Genomic DNA, 24,774 nt, shown 5'->3' with positions numbered 1-24,774 from the left:
TTAGTTAAAATAATCTTTAACAATAAAAATCTGCTGGAGGTATCATAGTTCAAAATTTCAAGCTTTACTACAAAACTGTAGTATTAAAAACAAACAAAATTCATGGAATTGGCATATTATCAGACACAGTGATCAATGAAATAGAATTGACTACATATAAGGCCTTACTCCTTCAACCATCTGATTTTTGATACAGATATAAAAAGTACATATTATTGAAAAAATAGCAACGCCATCGCATGGTGCTAGTCAACCAGGCTAGATCCATGTAACAAAATTTAACTAAATCCTTATCTCTAGTCATGCACAAATATCATGTTCAAATGAATCAAGTCTTAAAATAACATCTTATATCTTGAAGATGATAACATGCTCAAACTAAAACAGGAAAAATCTTTCTGAATGGGACTCTAAGATTTGGTTTGACTTAAGTTTGTGTAGGGCTTTCATATTTATAACCACTGTGAGTTCATAGGTGGATCTACCTTGCTGTAGTCAGAGGACACTTTTCATTTATATCACCCACTTCCTCAATTGGGAGTCATATAAAATATTTTAATCAAGAATCTTTAAAAAATCTGGTGCTTTACCTATTGTCTTGGTTAGTTTTATAGGACCTTGGCACGAGCTAGAGTCATTTGGGTAGTTGAATTCTAAAAAGAAGCACCCCTGTAAGATAGGCCTGTGAGGAAGTCTGAGAGGCATTTTCTTAGTGATTGACATTCAAGGATCCAGCCAACTGGGAGTGGTTCCAACCCTGAGCAGGTGGCCCAGTTTTGTATGGAAAAGCAAATGGAGCAAGTGATAGAAAGTCAGGGAGCAGTGTTCCTCTATGGCTTCTGCTTAATTTCTGCCTTGATTCATGCAATGACTTTACAGAGTGAAATAATGTAACCTCAGAATTTTAAGAAGAAATAAAACTTTATCCTCCCCAAGTTCTTCTTGGTCATGGCATTGGATCACAATAGAAGCCTAAGACATCATTCTAACAATATGAAAGATATGGTTTTCTGCATTTTCTTTAAATAGCAATTTTAATAGACCAATATTAACATTTTCAGTTTGATACTATTTATTGGATATTTGGTGACTTATTAACTGAAATTTGTGGTTGTAATCATTAAATCCAGTGAATTTTATTTCCTGATGTAGATTTTAACTCACACATTTACATAAACATTTATGAATATTCTGAGAAGTTTATAATTACACAGGTTCAAGTTACAAAGAACACCAACACACATACAAAGACCACAGCCACCACCATGACCACTAACAACATTGCCACCACCATCAACAGTGTCATCATTACCAATACCAGCACAGTGCTACTGGTAGCCGTATTAGGCAGTTCATAGTTAGCATTATGATCCAATCATAAAGTATATGGAGACTAATCTCATCTGTAACCAAGCAAGGCATCCTGTGGCAGAACTGGGACACCAACTCAGCCGCAAAACCTTCAATCAACAACGTGTTCTGCCTATAAGATGTGTTGGGAAAATGGTAAATCAGAACTTGTGGAAGGAGCAAACCAATGACTGAATTATCTTGCGACAGAGTCCGTGAGGGAGGGCCCATGCCCGCCATTGTCTGGATAGCAAGAAGCTGGGAGCAGGATAGCTCAGAGACCTAGGGTGGAACCAAACAGGTGTGTCAAAAAATTTAAATAGTCAATGAAATTATTTCTAGTCCAACTTTTCCTTGGATAGCTGATGAGAACAGATATAGAGGCCCACAGCCAAAAATTAGGCAGATATTGGGAATCCAGTGGATGAGGGTGAGGAAAGATTGTGGGAGCCAGAGGTGTGGAAGGCACAGCAGAACATGTCCGACAGAACCAACCTAGCAGAAATCACAGGGGCTCATACAGACTGAAGAGGCAATCACAGAGACTGCATGGATCTGCACTAGGTCCCCCCAAAATATGTTAGGGTTGTTTAGCTTGAAGTTTTTGTGGGACACCTAACAGTCGGAGTCGGGGAGTCTTTTCCTGGTTTTGCTTGTTCCTGTTGCCCGTTTCCTCCTACTGGGTTATCTTGTCCAGCCTTGATATAAGGGTTTGTGTCTGGACTTACTGCATCCTGTTATGTGTGCTCAGTTAATATCTCTGGGAGAGGCCTTCACTTTTCTGAAGATTAATGGAGGAGCAGTGGATCTGGGGGAGAGGGGAGGTGGGAGGGGATAGGAGGAGTGAAGGGAAACTGCAGTGTTATGTAAAGTATGAAAGACAAATAAATAACAGGAAAAACACCAGAGAAATTAGCATGTGAATCAAAGAATACTGGTGGATTATTTACAATTATTTATACTCTTTTTCCATAAAGTTTTTAGGGCTATATGATGTTGGATAGTTATTATCATAATTCCTTCTATGGAATTCTACGTTATAATTTGAGCATTCTTATTTATTGTCATGTAAGACAGACATAACAGTGTAGAACACTCAAGATTTTTCATCACATAACTCAAGTACTTATGGTAAAAATAATCATTTAAGTTTAGTTAACTAAGAAACCTGAAGTGTAAACTACCATTATACTTTCATTCAATGGATCCATAAAATGTTTGAGGGAGATTCTAAACCATTTTACCTCAGAGAATATTTAATGTACAGAGCAGGTTTAATAAAGATGCAGGAAAGGCCTCTTCTTTTTTCTGAAGTATCCACAAATATCTCTTTGAAGTGGACACACACACTTTGTGCTGCAATGTGAATAGCTTCTGAACTAAGTGACCCAGTTAAGAAGACTTCACATTTTCTGAGAGCACACTTCACATTTTCACATGATTCATCTTTCTTATCCATTTCTTGAGCACTCAAAGTTACAAAGAAAACAATTCTAGAGTCCCAAATTTCCTGATTTATGTATTGGGAAGGAAGAGTTAAATGAGATTCTAGCCAGGCATCACTAGTAAGGATAATTAGCAGGAAGTTGTGAATAAGAGTCTGGGGAACATTTTATTTTCTGCAGGGTCTAAAATGAGAGAAACTGGTCATCAGAAGCGACTCTACCAGGCTATAGTTTCAGAAAGATCACATCACAGGTAATTAGAATATCACCGTGCACAGGAGGGGTTCTAAGTCAAGGTCTTAAACTTCTGGTACTGCTGTCAGGCTGTCTGACTCACATTCTAAAGGCAGATCATTTAAAACTCTACTCTCCCAATGTGCAATGCCAGGATCACTGGAGAAGGCTACAACCCATTTAAAACACTTAGGTTTGTTCTGAAAATAATGCTAATTTTTGTGGTTCTTGGGTGTAGAAACAGCCACTGCCTATATTTATTAATAGTGGAGAGATTCTATTTCCCTCCCAATTAATGTGTGCACAAATATAAATACTGTGTTTCTTGTAAGATTGATTATATTCACAATTTTAATTACGGTAAGAAATCAAGTACTTGAGCAAATATAGAGTCTGTGGAACTGTAATAGACAAGTGTCCTCTCCAATTTCTTTCACCTTGGAAGCCTAAATGTTATAACATGGGCAATGAAAAGAGAGTAACAAAATGTGTTTTAGCAAATGTTGATACTCAGGGAATGCATATAAATTTAAAATTAAGATTTATGTAAAATGAAGCAAAAAGTAAAATAATTTTTACTGAAGCTGATAATATAATACCAGTTTGGAAAAGTACTTCTTGCTATTATTTAAATAGTTTAGCGCATGAAATAAAATATTTATTAATTCATAAGATATAGAAAACTTAGCATAGAATTCATCTTGTTGTTAAAATAAATGTTCTTTAGGATTCACAAATCCAAGCAATAAATATTATGTATGTAGCTAAATATGTATACATGTATATATTTATGTATCTATTATCTTTCTCTATCATCTATCTACTACCTATCCATTTATTCCCACGACCTAGCTATCAGTCATCTATCTCAATCAAAAATTCATCCTCACTAAGTTTATAAGGGATGCCATGAAGGTGAGGTTGAATTAAAAAGGCTGACTGAGAAGCCAAGGACAATGGCACTGGGTTTTGATTCTACTTCATGGACTGACTTTGTGGGAGCCTGGTTTGTTTGGATGCTCACCTTTATAGACCTGGATGGAGGGGGGAGGACCTTGGACTTCCCACGGGGCAGGGAACCCTGACTGCTCTTAGGACTAGAGAGGGAGGGGGAGGTGGGGAGGGGGAGAGAGAAGTGAGGTGGGGAGGAGGTGGAAATTTTTAATAAATAAATAAATAAGTAAAAAAAAATGAAAAAAAGCTCTGATATTTTATTTGAATTGTGTAAATTAAGTAAGTTACAGTCTCTCTCTCTCTCTCTCTCTCTCTCTCTCTCTCTCTCTCTGTGTGTGTGTGTGTGTGTGTGTATGTGTATGTGTGTGTGTATTGCTCAACGGTTCCTTGGTATATATTGATTTCACTGAAGCTTTCTCTGCACATTTCCCATTTACCTCGGGAGCTCATTTCTGTCCCTTTAGAATGTCAACTCTTTGGTGACTACTTGGACCATGTGGACTGGTGTGGCAGTGCCAGCTCCATGTCTACCATGTATAAGTGCTATCATTTCTTACATGGAAAACTCAGTGATTCTATATAAAGACTGAAGCTATGAAGAAGATGAGTAGGGTTCTGGACAGCCTTTGGAAAGGTCCTCAATTGGGTTCAAAACTCTTAAAATCTGTTAACATCTTTGCATAGGAGTGATATTATCACTTCATTTTCCTCCTACCAAGATCTGCTACCAGCTGGACACTACTGCAACCTAATGCTACTTAACCTAGAACTATCACAACTTGACCCTGAAAAATCTTCAAATCTAAAGAAAAAAATGAATAGGTTTGTGGAATTAGTTAAAATTGTAAAAGATTTTTTACAGAGTAGCTGATTACTGAAATATTTTTCTACTACTATATACTACTACTATATACATATACTACTACTATATGGCAGATACTGAATTTTATAACAAAGTTTTTGTTCAATTAAATGTCAACATTACAAGACAAATAATTTCATTTTATACTACAGACTTAAAAATTGAGAAATACTTAAATAGCTCAAGAGATTAAAACAATTTATAATTCAACTGTGGTCCCTATAAATATTTATGTTTAGTTATAGCAACCTTTTGTGGTAAGAGGAAATCCTTACTCTTAAACAAAGTACTCCTTTAAACTTTACATAAAGGAATTCTCTAGCGGTCTACTTAGGTGACTCATAAGGCACTTTCTTCAAAAATGCATTCTAGAACATCTGATAGAAGTTCATCTAATGATCAAATCATGCTCCTTCACTAAACCAGTAGATGGGAAAATGCAATTTTTTTCTTACTGAGAGACAAGAATAAATATTGTAAAAACTCAAAGCAAATGATATGATATAGGGTATATTACATCTAAATGTTGCTGTTATTTTTATTTACAACATATCTCATTGTCTTGCTTTACAGCCTTCATCTCCAGTGTGTAAATAATCTGTACTCAAGTCACACTTAAATGGCTTTTCTTGTAGGCGTTCCCAAAAGTGAAAGCATCGGTTTTTGCTTTAATGACATGATGTCTTTAACCAAAGAGACAAACATTTGTTGACGATTCTGAAACACAGCTTGAGTCATTTTTTTCTATATTTCAGTCTTTCATAAGAATCATAGGGCAGAATTGCTAAAGATGTCAAGAGCTGAAAGGTCCAAGTTAGTGTCTCAGTTCACCTAGCTTTGTGGCTTTCGAAAGACTTTTTATATCGTTTTCGCTGTAAAAGGCTTTCTTCACTGTGTCTGTGAAAATGATAAATAGAGAAAGGAAGAAAAAAGAAGACACAGAGAAAGAATCTTGTCATTTAAAACATGCTAAGTTTAGGTACTTGGCATAGTGTCATTACTCAGCAAATTCTAACTGTCATCAACATCATTAGTATTGCATTCAGATTTTCTCCATGCTTCAATTATGCTTGGAATTAAATGCATATGGTTAGTAACCTTAGCCTTTTAATGTTGGGACACTCCATCATTAATTTATTTAATGGATAAATATGTAAACTTTCCCCCATTGTCTAACATATGTACTGAATCACTTTAAAGAGGATTTCTTAAGATAAATTATGGTAATGTGAATTTTATGTCAAATATCATGAGAAAAGACTCAAGATTTTTTATATTTTCAAAAATTATGTTTTCTAAAATACCAAAATTGTTTGTATTTCCTTCATTTATTAAGAGTTTATATTTCCCAAAACAAAGTATACAACTACATAATATCTTCCTGTGCACAATTTGAAAAAAATCATCAATGTCAGATCCTATATTGGATACTAGAAATTAAAATTTTTATGCATAAATATGATGTATACATATTGTATATTTGAATATCTTAGTCTCTGAACTAAACAGTCCATACATGGTTTGTCCCACTTATCTACATCACGATTACTAATACATTTTTGCATTGCTTTTCTTACTGCTATCATCAAGCTTAAAGAGAAGCAATGCTAAGAATGCCTTGTTTATTTTGGATCACAGTTTTACTGTGTAATCCAAGATACGAAGTTCTTGGTGAAAAGGGTGGTTCTTACCAGTTGTGTCAGAATCACAAGGTTTCTCAGAGTATATGAGGATGTAGAGAAAGTGGTCTGCATTCTGTTCATTCGGTTGGCTTTCTTTATTTATTTCTTCCTTTCTTCCTTCATTTCTTTCTTTCTAACTTTCTAACTTTTTCTTTCATGTTGGACCTATGCTCATGCTACTGTACTGCACAGAATCAGGACAGGTAATCCTTCGTCACTAAAACTTCCCAAAAAAGCCATCACAAATATTCCTGGAAAAGCCCCTAAAGATAAAGAGTCAAGGAGGTAACATTAAAAGTTATTAAATTAGCCATCACAATTTCATCTTCTGTCAAATTGATGAGCACATTATTTTGAACCATAACATTCTGCCTATTATCCCTAACTCTCATGGACTTGTCGTAAAGCAAAGTGTTTAATCCTCATAGAGTTTCTAAAAGGATTCATGCAGTCCCAGCATGATTCAGTAGTCAAAGATCTATTCTGAGATTCAAGTCAACCACTTCACTGTGGAATTCTGTAAGCTAAAAAGAAAATGTTCTAGATAGTTTCAATACAGAATAGCAAAAAAACTACATAGTTTTGTTCTGCAATCATTAATATTGTCATCTTGACTACATGTGCAATCACAGAGGAGACTAATTGAATTTCTATGACAGAGTTTCTAGATTAAGTTATTTGAGTTAAGATTGAGGGGACAGAGCTCTTCTGTGAGATAGATGAAAAAAGGTGAGTTAAACATTCATCAGCATCCGTCTCTCTATTCTTTGTTATTGTGAATCCAATGTAACCAGAGGCATCATTCTCCTGCCTCCATGCCCTTCTACCATGATGGTCTGAACATAACAAATATCAACCAAAATAAACTATTCTTTTCTTAAATTGCTTTAGATAAGAATTTTGTCTCAGTAATCAGAAAATAACACATTTGAAAATGGAAGAAGGAGAGGGCAAAAAAAGACATATTCAGGCAAAACACAACTATAATCAGAAAAAGAAACACAAAGGGGTATTTTCATGAAAGAATTGGATATTTAAGTAAGCCTTACAAGAACTAGTATGTTTGTTATATTGAGAATAAATCTGAGCAATGAAGGTAAAGATACTAAGTATGGAAACAGTGAAACAAAAGACAAAGGTTTAGGGTTATTCAGGATAAAGAGAGAAAAAAAAATCAGTGAATTGTTATATTTTAATGCTTAATCAATGTAACAAACTTCAGAGTTGCCTGTGGAGTTTATACTAATAACATTTAAGAGACAAATAAAAATCACTGAGTTAGTCAAGAATGCTATAGTTTGTTTGATATTATGTTTTCGATATGAGTATCAGTCTTCTCTTGTACCCCTAATCATCCTTTTATCTATGAAGTTTTTGAATTACAGTATTATAGGACCATATGCTGTTAAGAGAATTGAGGAATCAAGACAATCTTAAGTTAATGAGGATAGTGTTTAATGGGTATACTAGATGACCAAGTGAACGTAGCAAACTTTGCTGTATTAAAAAAAAATAGGATGTCATTACAGCTTAGTGTTGACTGGCATACATATCACTGATCACATACAATCATTTGGTATATTTTTTGATATGATTTTCTGAAAGCTATGAATAAAGAAGGGTATGTATCTAGAATATTTGTGGATTTGGGAATGTACAGTAATTGATGTTGTTCATATCTTCTGCTGTAGTACCAGAGATGTTATAATCGTCTGTAGAATCTAATGACCCTTCTATCAGAATCAAAGTAGACATGTTTGTAGTATTTGTCAAAAACCCTAAACTTATAAGTAATTCTAAATCACAGAAATCTTTAAACAACTGCTAGAAATACATATAATTGTGTAGAGCACACACATACATACACACACTCACACAAACACACCTTACACCGCACACAGAGAGAGAGAGAGACTGAGACACAGACTGAGAGGAAGAGAAAACAGAAAACAAATTGGTCATAGCAATATACTCAGATGTAAAAAACCCAATCCTTTGCCAAATTTTTGTAAATGGGTTAGTTCTGAGATATATCATCTAATGAAGAAATTATTGGATGTTTAGTTCAATAACCAAGAACATTACCCTAAACATATAAGCCAAAACTCTGCTGCACTCAGTTTCATTTAAAACTGTGCTACTTTAAGTAGATTTAAAGATATATATTAGCATTAATCCATTAATAGAATGATTTTAATATCCCACTTTTTCCAATAGACAGGTCATTAGGACAAAATAGTAACAGAGAAGCATAAACTTTACTTATAGTGATGACAAGGTTTTTGATGAGTTTTGTTTTAAGTTACAAATCTAGAAAATTCCACACAAAGTAAGAACTCTTTTGTCCAGAAATACATTCAGGTACATTAATCACATTGTCTCTTGAAGTATGGTTATTATAAAATGATAATGTGTTCATAGCAGATACAAGAGCTTAAAGTTAGGCTATGTGAAGTACATTCAAGATAGTGATTTATTACAGTACTTGGAAGAATTCAAGTACTTTCATCCCTATATACTAGCTAGACAGATTTAACATTGTCATTAACAGAATGCCAGACCATGTAGTTATTAATTGCTATATTGCTATTGATAATGACCAGTGTTATTATTCTTACTGTTGCCCCACATAGTACATCATTCCTGAAACTTTCAATGAGATTGCTTGCCTTCCTGGTTTCCAATAACTGCACCTCAATCCTTGACAGAATATCCTTGTAAGATTGTTGGAAATGTTTCAAATATAGATGGGATGTACTCAAACCAAGTGGTTTTGTGGGTCTTCTTCATTTTATCTTTAAATTATAGCAATGCATGCACCAGATCAGAAGTGGAAACAGAAGCAATTTCAAAAACTTAATGAAAACATCTGTTTTTCTCTCAAATTCTGAGTGTAAGTTTTCTTCCTGACAATCATATGAAGAATAGCTTATTAATCTTTAAGACAGTAACAGATATTAACAATTCATATACCTAATAAGGAGTTTCCATTCAGAATTCGTAACAGACTCCCACGAATCAGTAGGCTATGTTGTTTTCCTGATTCACAATAAACAACAGTGTTCTCCAGAGAAGATTCGGATGCAAACAAAGAGATCAACAACAGTTTCAACAGAACAAAGCAAATCAGTCGTAGGAAACTGTTACATCATATCTAATAATATAACTATTATAGAAAAGAAACAGATATTTGAGGTGCATGTGAACAATAAGGTTTATACACTTTTGTGCTATGTAATTTGTTGACTCTTTATGATGTATCATACAGCTTTTCCTTAAATAATTCAAATGGTTAAGGCCAGAAACTCTAACTATTCAGAATATCCAAGGAAGGCAGATCATACATTAATGACCTCCCTGGGCTACAGCCCAAGCTAAGTCAAGAACTGGAAGTTGAAGATAACCCTGGCTCAGAATAAAATGCATGACAATAGTCAGAAAAGGGCCTGGGAAGATGGCTAAGAGGTTAACAGCAAGATTATTACAGAATATCTGAGTTTATAACCAACCAATCATAAAGTAAGTACTGTGGTTTCATTTATGAGAAATTTAAAAGAATCAATTTCAAGGTAGAGAATAGACAAGCGGTTTCTAGAGGAAGAAAGTATAATAATGTTTGTCACGGGGAGAAAATTTCCATTAAAATTTGAACGTGTTCCAGGGAGTAAATATTCAAGTTTGGTGGTGACGGGTATGCTAAATTCTAGATTATGGTAATCATAATTTTGGATTATGGTAATTCATATAACCGTATATGAATATGAATGTCAAATACTGATGTGCACCCATTCATCACACACACACACTCACATACACATAAACACATACACACATACATATGCCATGAAGAATTGCAGAAAGCATAACCTGTTGTGTGTTCCATAAAATCATGGAAACAACTATATCATGATGCTATAATTTTCCTCTGAGCTTGATAATATATCCAGAAGGTAAACAAGCTGTGACTTTGCTTTTGTTTCTGTATTCTAATTATTATAAACCCTGGCATTACCTAAAAGCAAAGTGTTTCTATTGCCTTTCTATCTTTAAATCCACGATTCTTTGACAGATGGGACCCAGTCAGTATCTAGTATGCCCTCAAGGCTTTTTTCTTATTATTCCTCTCAAAGTATTTAGCTATTTCAAGTGAAGCGAATATCTACTGTGTGTGTGTGTGTGTGTGTGTGTATGTGTGTATGTGTGTGTGTGTCCTGTCTGCATGTTTGTCTGTACACAACATGATGCGTTTCTTGTGGAGACCAGAGCAGGTCATTAAATGGCCAGAAGCTGGAGTTACAGATGGCTGTACAACATCATGTAGGTGCTGGAATCCAATGCGGCTTTACTGAAAGAGCAGCCAGTCCTTCTAATCAATGAACCATAGCTCACAAAGGATGGTAACACACCTTTCTTGTCACCTCCAACTTTACAGGTGTGTCTTTTTTAACTAAACAGCAAGTTTTTTTTTAACGCCATTCAATCTGTTTGGACTCATAATATTCACTATAAATCTAACTAAAACATCTGGAAATACTCTTGTCATGGCCTGATGCTGTGCTTTTCAGTTGGAATTTCTTACACTTAATAAAATGATCTATTGTGGCAATATTCAACTCTACAAAAAGATCCAGAGGATATAAAATGTAGACAAGTAATCTGTCACACAAGATAAAGAGCCTCTAGTTTTTTGCATCTGCATCCTCATGCACAGAGTCTACACAGTTTATTTGTCTATCAGCCCTTTGATCATTCAAGTTCATATCAGAAGTACCCGTAATCTCCATTACAATAGTCTTGACCTTCTTTAAGTCTTTTTCACCAAATCTTTCCAAATTCCTCATCCATTTTAGAAGCTTGTGAACCCATGGGCTATCCAAGTATGTCTGCAGCAAATTTATACTCTTTGAACAGATTTTGGTTGTTACCCAAACTAACCAAACAAAACATGAAATGCCAAATATCCCTGAAACAAAGATTTCAAAGAGGGAAAAGATTTATATTGCCCCATGGGTTTGCAGTCTGCAGTCAATGGGTATTTGGGCTTTGTTTTGGGACTTGTTGTACAGCAGAGATGCCCTGACAGCAAAGAGATACCCTCAGAGAAGAAATCTGCTTGAAGATTCACCACATCATGGTTGAGAGAAAGAAGACTTGAATTTACCTGGATGACATACCTCCAGTGATGTCTTCCTTTAAATACATTATAATAGCATAATTATCATGTGGATTAATCCACTGATGAATGAAGATCAGAAAATGGAAAGATCTCCCATGCTCAAGATTGGTAGGATTAACATAGTAAAAAGGCAATCTTATCAAAAGCAATAAAGGAACTTCTGGAGATATCACCATCCTTGACTTCAGCTCTACTATAGAGCTACAGTAATAAAAACAGTTTAGTACTGGCATAAAAACAGATATGTACATCAAAGAATCAAACTTAAGGATGATTGGGATTAAATGTATGCCCTGGCAATGCTTAAGCATGCACAGACAGCCCATATATGGTTGTTCTCTTGAATTTGTCCATATTGGGTTTCATAGTGTAAGTTATGGAGGACATCTGACCAGGTCTCTTCCTTAAGAGCACACCAGATCTCACTACAGATGAGCCACCTTGTGCTGGGAATTAAGTTCAGGACCTTTGGAAGAGCAGGCAGTGCTTTTAACTGCTGAGCCATCTCTCCAGCCTCATCCATCTCTCCAACCCCATCAAATTGAAGACCTTTACATTAATAACATAAATATTCACACACTTATGATCACTATATTTTTACAAAGAAACAAAATATGTACAATGGAAACAAGAAAGCATCTTTAACTAATGGTGCTGGCATAACTGGATGTCGACATGTAGAAGAATACAAATAGATCCATATCTATCGCCCTGCACAAAACTCAAGTCCAAGTGGATCAGTGACTTCAACATAAGGCCAGTTACACTGAAGCTGAGAAGAGAAAATGGAAAGTAGCTTTAATGCATCAGCACAGAAGACTACTTCCTGAATTTCACACCAGTGGCATAGACACTGAGATCGACAGTAAATGGGACCTCTTGAAACTGAAAAGCTTCTGTAAGGCAAAGGAAATGGCCAATAAGACAAAATGGCAGCCTACAGAATGGGGAGAGATCTTCACCAACCCCTATCTGAAGGAGGGCTAAAAACATACAAAGAATGAAAAAAATAGATATTGAAAAAACAAATAATCCAATTTAAAAATGTGTACAGATATAAACAGAGATTTCTCAACAGAAGAATCTCAGAGATGAAAGAAATTTAAGGAATTGTTCAATGTAGTTAGCCATCAGGGAAATGCAAACCAAAATGACTCTGTGATGCTGTATTACAGACAGAAAGCCTAGGAACAGAAACACTGATGACAGATTATGCAGGAGAGATTATGGATTAAGGGAGACACTCCTCCACTGCTGTTATGAATACAAACGTCTACAGCCCCTTTGAAAGATAACACCCTAAAAGACCAAATATCTCCCAATACTACCATGTAGAGAAAAGTAGTCAGCTCATCGGCTTATGGTACAGTTCAGAATCAAGTCATAATATTAAAATGAAACTGCTCGCATACATCTTTTTATTCATGTTTTGATTCATTTTTCTTTTAAAGAGAGCTTTAACATTTCAGAATCTTAAAGGTTTCACACTGTACATGTATTTTTCAAAATATGTTTTGTACTGTTTTCAAATAGTCACTTGAGAGTGTTAAGGATATATAAAGTATTTATAACTAGTATACAGAGAACAAATAGTTACATATAGCAGTAAATATGCACATATACAATTTGATAATAGTTAAATCAGTGTTGTATATATACCTCTATCATTATAATGTTCTTCCTTTAAATATCCTACAGTTTGGCATTTCCTGCATTATATGTTCTAATCTTATTTAGAGTAGCATTAATTCTTTTTAGGCAGTAGACAAAAATAAATAAGTTCACTAACCTCACTTTTCACTTTTCTATTATTTTAAATATACAAATTAACTTTATTAGATACAATGCTGTGAGTCAAGTCAGCTTATTTACAGCTGTGAAATAGCTGAATGATATTGTTGTTCTGTGTTTACTTTATGATAAGCATTTTTATCAGTTTCTATGCTCATTGTTAAGGTCATGTTTTTACTATTTGTTGGTGGAGGAAGGGTACTGTTTTACTTCTTCATAACAGCTATTCTGATTCAAAGAAATTGTGACTCTAAATTTTTTTAATAGCTCATCCAAACCAGAACTTATTTAGGTAGTTTCTGTATCTGCCACCTTAAGATTTGATAAACTTCTCTTTTCTTTGGCATACATTATAATTCATCTTTGGGTACTACAACATGGGTACCCTTGAAATAAATGTCTCCATCATCTTAAAATTTTCTCTTGTTTATGTTTCTTGTTTGTTAGATTGTTTTCTCATTGGCTTTCTGATACTATTCATTACAGTTTAAGTTCTTTACATAACAAAACAATACAAGTCATTGTTTACCTCATTAGTTCTCAAACAAGTAGAACTTAATTTTATATTTCTGAAACTACTATATTCAACTTTTGCATATATTGGCATAAAATGTTACTACTAAACACTAGTTTGCAAGTGCTGCTTAACTTTTACTCTCTGCTTGCATGCTAATGAAACCTAGACAGATGTAATGGTTTTATGGTCCTTTTGATACCTGTGTTTGCATATGCATGGACATGATCATAGCATAAGGGTAATTATAGTGCTTCATATTTCAAAGAATATCAGCACATTTTGAAGTCTTTTATAGCAATCTTCCTCACCAGATTTTCTTTTTATACATTTTCCTTAGCCTTTTCTTGTCTGTCTTCAATAACTATTTCCCTCTTCAGGAAGCACCAATGTTAAATTTTTGCATCTAATTTTCCTTAAAAATGTGCTCAGAAAAAAATATATTCATTTCAGGAAAACTCCCAGTAATATATTTTAGAGATTAATTTTGCAAATAGGACTGTGCAATCACCAGGCATATCTAACAATGAGAGTTTTCGAGGAATGGATGTTTCAATAAGCTTCAATTTTATTTTTCTCCTTTAAGGCTGCCATGCTGTGGCTTACAGACTTTTGGATTTTGAGAACATTGTGGAGAGAATGGAAAATAGAAATGTAGTTAGTTAAAACATCCCCATGTTTACTGTTGTTACTGTGATGCCTGCAATTTTCTTGAGGAAGGGCTCTCTGAATTGCTGAAGGTTTTGGCTAATGTCTGAACTTGTAAATTTTACCTGCGTGCGTGCATGTGTGTGTGTGTGTGTGTGTGTGTGTGTGTGTGTGTGTGTGAGAGAGAGAGAGAGAGAGAGAGAGAGAGAGAGAGAGAGAGAAAGAGAGACAGAGAGAGAGAGAGAGAGGAAAGAGAGAGAAAGTGAGAGGAGATTCTTGCTTTGAATTTGCATTTGCTGATACTTCATTTGCCTTACAATCTTTTTAAGTTCGGTTGGCTAAGCAGCTGATCCCTCTGTTGCTACTTGTTTGCTCTAGCACTGGTCTGACACTAAAACAGTTGGAGCTCATGAGAACAACTAGTTTTCAGAGCCTTGAAAGCATCTCTATCTGGTCCCATAAAGAGTTCACTTCTTCCAGCGCAAATGCACTTTCCTCTCTCACACAGTAGTGATCTCTTGTCTTTTCGCGTTGATGTCTGAAATTCTCTGGTTTGATCTTTTAATTTGGGATGCTCGACTGACTGTTGGATTACAAAAAAAAAATCGCTTAATATCCATATTTCCAGAAATAACATTGCTGGCCTTATTTTGTAACATATCAAATTTCCTTCAGAGTAATCAGAATCAGTTACCGGTGTGCCATTCTCCCAATATATTTATTTTTAACCCCTTGTTCACCAATCTAAATATCAATCCCTGGCTATATGCCGATATCCAATCTTCCAGGCATATTTTGGGCCAGATAATATAAAGTACTTTTGTCAGTCTGCATTTGACCCTATCCTAAGGGATGCCTTTGGTAGGACTGTGAGAACACATGATACTACTGAGGGTACATCAACCCCCAAGGACTGGTACTACTGGTTATATGAAAGATGCATGTATCACTTCCTATATACAGTAACTTCCCCTTATACATATTCAAATGTACAGAGTCTTACTTTATGCTAATGAATTACAAAAGTAAATTGTTAAGAATTTACCTCCTAGTATTTGAATATTCAGTCTGTTTAGCAACGTCTTCATAGACCAGAGGAGTTCACATCATGAAGGCCATGAAACAGCAACATCACTTCTGCTGTTTACTTCATTTTCCTTCCCACATTTGGTCCACTGGTCCTCTAATCCATGAATGGTGCTAACAACATCAGGATGTAACTTTCCTCGCAGTTTATCCACTTTAAAAACATACTCAGATTCTTACCCAAAAGTAAGCTGCTTTGTCTCTTAGGTTATTCTAAATCAAGTCAAACTGACGCTGATGGTTAATCACCAGAGTCAGAAAAATGTCTACTATTCTCATCAAATTTCCTGTTTTCTTCCTATAACCTTTTTAAGGATGATCCTATTGGAAATAGAAGTGGTATGCTCTTTCAAAAGAGGAAATTGCAAGAAAATTTGGCAGTTCAAGTGTTTCTATTGTTCTGTCAACATTTTTAATCTCTTAATCTTACATTTAAGAAATCTTCTCTTGACCATCTGATGTTCATTACGTAACCTAAGAAAGCTATAAAACCAAATGTTATTGATGCGAAAACATTGCAACCCACAGAAATAGACTTGATTGTCAGCTAAGTCTACCCAGGGACAAACATAATTAAGCTAAAATATTAAAATCTGAGAAATGAAGCTGGGCAGCAGTTGTGCATGCCTTTAATCCCAGCACTGGGGAGACAGAGGCAGGCAGATCTCTGTGAGTTCGAGGCCAGCCTGGGCTTCAAGAGCTAGTTCCAGGACATGCTCCAAAGCTACAGAGAAACTCTATCTTGAAAAAACAAAAAAAGAAAAAAAAATCTGAGCAATGATATTGAACATAGGTTATCAATGTTTTATTTTTTAATTCATAATGGGTATCTGATTGTTTCTTCACTATTTTTAATCTATAGACTGATTACTTTGGAAAACCATTACTACATCTAAATAAGAATCAATATATATATGAAACACTGAAAACGTTGATTAAACATACTTTTTTGTTTTTAACAAACCAGTTTACATAACTATAATATAATTAGAAAAAACTTTAAGAAATTATATATATATATAATATACATATATTAATATGTATTATACATATACATATTTAATTTTACATTTTTGTTATATTTATAGAGCTGGGAAAAGCTAAGTTCTCCTGCATGTTAGGGAAACTATTTTCTCATCTAGAAATGACTTTATCCCCATATTGTGGTTGGATGTATTTCCATACCTTTGTCAAAAATGATGAAGATTTCTACAACCTCCAAAATTTCCTCTTTATGTTATTGTATTATACCTAGCTACTAATCCTGTGCCAGGCAAATCCCATTCTACTCTTTTTTAACCCAAAAATGTATTTTAATTCTCCGACACTTTGCAAATATAATGGAATGTTATGTTCTCTTTTGGTTTCCTTAATTTGTTATTATTTGGAAATTTATCATTGTAGCTAAAATAATGTAGTGATTAGTGAGTTCTTTTACACAGACTGTAACCACTCACACATTGAAAGGTGTTGTTTGTTTTGCTCCTTTGTCGACATTATGAATAATGCAAGAGTAAATACCCATTTCAAGACTGAAGTGTACATACAACGGTAAAATAGCTTTTAATGTGGCAATGGTGTATATGGGAACTTTAGGAAATGGTTTAGCAGGGGTTGTATCATGGTGCTTTCTCACTCTTGGCACAAGTGCTTTTGTTACCCTATTCTTTTAAAGTATTTTCTTCAGACATTCAGGTGAGTGCCCATTCCATCACAGTGTGGTTAGATTAGTAAATTTAATAGTAAAACTATTTTTCACTTTACTATACTTATCTAACACTTAGATATGGAATATTTCCTTCATCAAATTATCTTACTACTTAACCTTTTATTATCTAAATATTGAGATATAAAATAAAATATTATTATTGAGTTATATATTATGGAGATATAAACAGATATAATAAAATGACATAATATGTTTATTAGAGAACACTGTAACATGACAGCTGGCTTGTTGGGGTTTCTGTCCTGCCCAGTACCCCACAACCGGCATACCCCAAACAAAATCACACACAAGACTCTATAAGATTATAAACTGACTAGCCCATTAGGTCAGGCTTCTTATTAGCCCTTGTAACTTATATTAACCCATTATTCTGATCTATGTTAGCCGTATGGCTTGGAACCTTTTCCAGCTGTCAACTCACATGTTGCCTCTTCGGTGATCTGGGCAGGACTGGTGGAGGGAGCTTCCTGCTTCCCAGATTATTCCTGTTCTCATTGCTCCAACTCTACTTCCTGTCTGGGTGACCCACCTATACTTCCTGACTGGCCAATCAGCGTTTATTTAAAATATGATTGGCAGATTACATACAATTCTCCCGCACCAACGGCCAGCTTGTTGGGGTTTCTGTCCCACCCGGTACCCCAACAAGCCAGCAAGCCCCAAGGAAAATCACATACAGGACTCCACAAGATTATAAACTGATTGGCCCATTAGGTCAGTCTTCTTATTAGCTATTATAACTTATATTAGCCCATTATTCTGATCTATGTTAGCCATATGGCTTGGTACCTTTTTCAGCTGTCAGTTCACATATTGCTGAACACTGTTAAGTTTGTCAATTTATTCAACTATAATTTTCTCATTGCAATTGTATGGGATAGATCCAATATTTCTTTTGTTAAAGTCTGATATATGTATGCTATTTCTCAATGTTATTATGTGTTTCATATACCTTCACAATGGATTGCCTACCCCTAAAAGCATAAGTGGATCTGCATCAGTGGCACCTCTTGTATGAATTTGTTTTATTGCATTTCCATCCTATCAGTCGTGTAGAAATATATGATATTTCGTTATTATTAAATATATACTTAATTTATTTTTCTAAGTATTTTCTAAGATTTTTTCTGATTTCATTCCCATTTTTACAAGTTTAGAGGTTCCAGTTTTAAGACATTCATTCCATTTTATAGGATCATATACTATCACTTCTAATTAAATTATATGGGTTCAGATTTGGACTTCAAGGCTAAAATAAATTGCATACAAAATGATAGTATATACATTTTGAAGATGCTATTAAAATGTTATATTATATCATCATTGATTTCTTTAATTAACATGCCAAGATTAAGAGCTGGTGCTGTAGTTCAGCAGAATGCTTGTCATGGATGTATCAAGTCTAATATTAAAAAAGTACATATTAAGCATTCATTATCTCAGACATTTGTATGCTATATGTATTTTTAATTTTTCACAAATGTGCTTAATATTTTTAATTTCATTAATATACAAGAGAATTTTATGATACATAAAAAATAGTTTAACAGAGGCTTTCATCACAGCGAAAGTAAGAATCATAAATAGAAAGTGTCAGTCAGGAAAGAAAAACAAGTTAGAATTTTTGGTGTATTTCTTTCTCCCTTGGCAAGCTGATTTGCAGAAAACTATCACAAAGATTACCCTACCCTCGAGCAAACCAACACCACTTATAAGGGAAAGTAATTTCAGTTATTTGTGGCTTTCAGAGACATCGTCTGAAACTAATACTGTCTTGCTTATCTCTGGGCAGTGATGTTGTTTTTCCATCTCCTGACGTCTTCACTTTACTTAAGCCAGAATTGCAACATTTCCATCTTTATGATCCCCCAGTGTAGCTGTATTTGATTCCTCAGCCTCTGTCATCTTAACTTTATGAATGAGCTATGAATTCTCTGTCTTACTATACCAGACATGACTGTTGAAATTTGAAACTGAGAAAATTCTCTTGGTGCATTTGCTGTCAAAAGCAGATAGACTGATTTTGGCATCCAAATATAAAATCTATAGACTTTCATAGAAGACATTTCTAGGTGTGAATAATTTTTATTCAATAATATTTTGTCTCTGTCCCATTTGTTTCCTTTTGCTACTGTTTACATATATGTGTATTTACCACAATCTCTACTGAGAATATTGATATGTAATTCATTTCTGGTAATCGACACCTTTATCATTTTTTCATTAATACTGTCATTGCTACTATATATTCACTATGTTGCTGACTATTAAGTTCAGTAAACTTTTTCATAAGAATCTTGGCCTAATACACAAAATTTAGATCATCAGGCTCAATGAAATAAATATGCCTCTGAAGTTAATTACACATTTAAATTTTTAAAAAGGCTACTAAAGTAGACAACAATGGAAAATATTAAGTTGTACATTATTCTATTGTAATTAAGCTGGAAATAGCATGCATACTCTCCTGGTGATGATCTGAGGCTTCCATCATAATTCTTAGTGTTATCTCCAGGTTACAATTCAGTCTTAAGCAAAAACTTCTACTAAAATTTCTCAGCATACTTTGAAATCTTAATAGCAATGAGAATTCAGAAATCACCCCCAGAGCATACAATTTGCTTTGAGAAATGAGATGAACTTGCCAAAATGTTTTAAAATTCTTTTCATGAATAAGTCAGGACCACTTTTTTCAGTGATAACACTTTTTCGTGTTAGACATCACTATATTTTTCTGCATGCTTCTGTATTAACTTCTTCTTTGTTTGTTCTTCCCAGTTAAAAAAAATACCTAAGTAATTAGGTAAAAGCATCATTTTTTTGTCAGAATAGTACCATTTGGGATTTAGAATTACCTTCTCAAAGTTCAACTCTCATAGTTTTTAATAGACTTCATTTTGAGCTGCACTTCATATTTTTTTTTGTTAAAAGAAGAACTTCAGGCATACTCTACAATCTTTGTGTGACTTTTTCATTCTCATAAAATTAATATTATTAACTTCAGTTTCAGGATCTGTGAATGTTAATAATACCATTACCAGTTTCTGCTTTCATTATATCACAAACTACTAATGGGGCCTGCTTTATTCATTCTATACAATTGTAAACTACAGTTGGAGATTTGATCATTTCCTTTCAAAGTACTCTATGGTATGATACAGCTTCAAAAGGCTTGTAGTAACAGTGAATGGTGCTTTTCATTGGCCACACAGTCCTGAGTAAAATAGTGTTACCCTACAGCTTATTATGTAATTACATAAAGATGTTTTCACTTCGTACATGTTCACTGCATTGTTGATTATGGCATATTCAACACCTGTTAAGTTTATCAGGATGTTTTATAGAAGTGTTGTAATTTGTATAACATCCAAACTGTTTCTAAAGCATCTCATATAAATCTATATATTAGCAAAAGGATGAGCAGCCAAATCAACTACACAAATAATCTCACATCAAACATTATTAATTGTTTAAATAGAACATTAAAGAAAAGCACAAAACTCAAAATGTCTGAAACAACCTTATAAAATAACCTTTATTGCCCTTAACAGGAAGATATTATGACTTTGTATTGATAATAATTGAAAACACAAAATATAATTTCATTTTCCAAACTTCTTTTCCTAGTAATCTGCCATTATATATGACTACAAGTTCATTCTCTACTTTCTGGTTAGCCATACTTCATAAATCTATCAGTTCTCTTAACATTAAACATTTTGTATACACTAGATTCATCTCCTGAATATGAAATAGACAGATAGTTCTTGTACATTTCTGACAGTCAATGTCATTTTTGACATCTTTTTCTTTACTTAAGATCTCTCAATTTACCCAGGAAAATAGAACATGATGACAGTTTATAGACCTAATCTTTTTTAAAATTTATTTTACCTAAGTACTACCGTTTCCTCTCCCTCCTCTTTTCTCATTCTCTCCATCTCCTGTTTATCCTTCTTTCAGAAAGAGCCAGCACCGCCCATACAAGTCAATAAAGCAAGTCATTCAAGTTGAGGCAGGGTCAAACACCTTCCCCTGCATCAAGACTAAGCAAGGCATCACAGCATGGGGAATGGGTTCCAAAATGCATCTGTGCCAGGGACAGGCCCTGATCCCTTTGCTAGGCCCTGACAAACATAGCAAGCTACACAACTGTCACCCATATGTAGAAAGTCTAGGTCTGTCTCATGAAGGCTCCATAGCAGTCTCCAGATTCAGTGAGCTCCCCAGAGCTCAGGTCAACTGTCTTTATGGGTTTCTCCATTATGATCTTGAATCCCCTTGCTCTTACAATCCCTATTCCCTTCCTTCAAGGACATCCAGAGCTCAGTCCAGTGCTTGGCCATGGATATCTGCATAAGCTTCTGTCAGTTACTGGGAAAAAGTTCTCTGATGACAATTAGGGTAAAAGCAGTAGCAGTAGTAGCAGTTGTCAACAATCTCTTTACAGGAGAATTCAGGCATTCTCTCTACTCTTGCTAGGAATCCTACTTTGAGTAATCCTTGTGTATTCCCGGGAATATTCCTGGCACCAGGTTTCTCCCTAACCCCCAATTATCCCCCATCAAAACTTCCCTTTCATTAGTCTTGTTCTTTGACAATCCCCCTTACTTGACCAAGTTGAACCTTCACATTCCCTTTGCACCATATCCTTCTCTGCAAACTTGCCTGCCCTTCCCCAGTTTATATAGGAGAAATCTCTCATCTATCCCCCACCCCACCCCGTGGAAAATCCATATGTCCCTGTTAGGATCCTTTTTGTGACCTCGCTTCTTTGGAGCTGTGGATTACAGACTGGTTATCCTTTGCTTTATATTTATTATCCATGTTTGTCTTTCTGGGTCTGGATTACATCACTCAGGGTGATCTCTTTTCTTGTTCCATCCATTTGCCTGCAGATTTCATGGTGTCATTGTTATTTTTTTAACAGCTTAGTAATACTCCATTGTGTAAATGTACCTCATTTTATTTATTCATTATTCGACTGAGAGGCATTTTGGCGGTTTTCAAATTCTGATTACTACAAATAAAGCCTTACAGAAGGTTTTTTCAGTTTCAGGAGGTCTCATTTAATAATTGTCAATCTTGGTGTCTGTGCTACTGGTGTTAAATTTAGGAAGTTGTCTCTTGTGCCTATGTATGCAAGGACAATTCCACATCCAGATGTGTCTCTTAATGCAAATCTTTACAGAGTGATTCCATGGTGTTAGGACATGATATTTTTTCCCAATTTTTGCAGTTTCATGAAGTCTATAAGGCATATAAACAAGTAGTTCATTTGGTTTACATAAACTTCATCTAACTCTAATTTTTCTATTCTGTAAAGTGATCCCATATTGATACCTACATTAGTCTTTGAAGAACAATCAGTGAATTTCTTATTCATAAATATTTTTACTCAGTTGTTATCTTCTTTCCCCTTGTCAATGAAAACAGAATGTCTTGCTTTCATAAACCTTAATGTATTCTGTATGTGTTCTCAGAATAATTCTGTTTTCAATATTCATTGTTAGTGCTTAACCTGTTTCCTCACAGCACTTTTCATGGTGGAAACGTCAGATAAGTGTCTCTGTTTTGTAATACCTCTATTCCTCTTTACCACACATGTAAACTTGAAAGAGTTAGTAGTTTCGTGTCTCAATAACATCTTCAATTCTGGGTCTCTTTGTAATTTTTTCCATAAAATGTATGTTAAAATACTAATCACTATTTCCATCTATTACATCCTCATTTTCTAAAGGGGGCCCTATTTTCAAAGTCCAAGACTTGGTTTTTAAACAGTCTATTTTACATATATAAAAGGCAGTGTAATTGAGGCAGGCTAGGCTTTAGAGTCAAGCTTATTTTAGCTCATATTTCAAATTTTGAAGTTTACCTTTATTTTATTTAATTCTTAGAAAACTAGATCAGTAGTTAAAATTCCCCCTTCTTTCAGGAAACATCGTGAAAATCTGATTCCTAACTTTCTATAGAGATTTCATTCTCACACAATTAGTCTATAGTAATCTATCCATTAATTTAAACATATACGTTATATGCTTAAAGTAACTGCATCTGGCCATATTATATCCTTCATCGTTAAATATGAACCCTTCTCTATCATACAATGTTAGTATTCCATTGATCTTTCCATTCTGACTAAAGTATGAAATGTCAAAATTGTTTTAATTTGCATTGCCCAAACTGATATGAACAATAAATACTATCTTGAAATATTCCTTCGTCATTCTTTTTTCTTATTTTGAAAACTCCCTGTTTATTTACAAGAGTTATTTTTGGAATGAACCATTTACTTGACACTTTTTTTTTCAACTGTCTGAAATTTATTATATTATAAAAGTTTCCATTTCCGCCCCTCCTCCCAGCACCCTCCCACTCTCCCCACTCCCCCTCCTCCTCCCTCTCCATCCCTAAGAGCAGTCAGGGTTTCCTGCCCTGTGGGAAGTTCAAGTTCCTCCCCCTCCCTCCAGGTCCAGGAAGGTGAGTATCCAAACAGACTAGATCCCAAAAATCCAGTACATGCAGAGGAAACAAGTCCCAGTGTCATTGTCAATGGCTTTTCAGAAAGACTCCGGGCCAGCCACATTCAGAGAATCAAGCCACATTCAGAGAATCTGGTTGGATCACTTGCTCGTTCAGTCCCAGTCCAACTGGCCTTGGTGAATTCTCATTAGATCCGTCCCCTTGTATCAGTGGGTGATCGGACCCCTCGCGGTCCTGAGTTCTTTTTTCATGTTCTTCCTCCTTCTGCTCCTCATTTGGACCTGGGGGGCTCAGTCCAGTGCTCCAATGTGGGTTTCCGTCTGTATCGCGATCCATCGTCGGATGAAGGTTCCCTCTGGTCTTGCCTTCTTTGCTCACGTTCTCTTTCCTTCTGCTTCTCGTTTGGACCTAGGGAGTTAAGTCCAGTGTTCCAATGTGGGATTCTGTCTCTATCTCCATCCATCGCCAGATGAAGGTTCTATGGTGATAAGCAAAATATTCATCAGTATAGTTATAGGCCAAGGCCGGTTCAGGTACCCTCTCCTCTGTCCAGAGAACAATCTGGGGATCTCTCCTTGGACCTGGGATCCCCTTTATAATCAAGTCTCTTGTAAACCCTAAAATGACTCCCTTAGTTGAGATATATTCTTCCCTGATCCCATATCCATCCTGCCTCCCTCCCCCCCCCCATCTTGTTGATTTTTCTCCAAGAACCAGCTTTTTGTTTCATTGATTCTTTGGATTGTTTTCTGTGTTTCCATTTTGTTGATTTCAGCCCTCAGTTAGATTATTTCCAGTCTTCTACTCCTCCTGGGTGAGT

This window comes from Myodes glareolus, chromosome 15, assembly GCF_982192425.1.
Source record: "Myodes glareolus chromosome 15, mMyoGla1.1, whole genome shotgun sequence".
Lineage (NCBI taxonomy): Eukaryota > Metazoa > Chordata > Mammalia > Rodentia > Cricetidae > Myodes > Myodes glareolus.
This window is presented reverse-complemented; position numbering follows the sequence as displayed.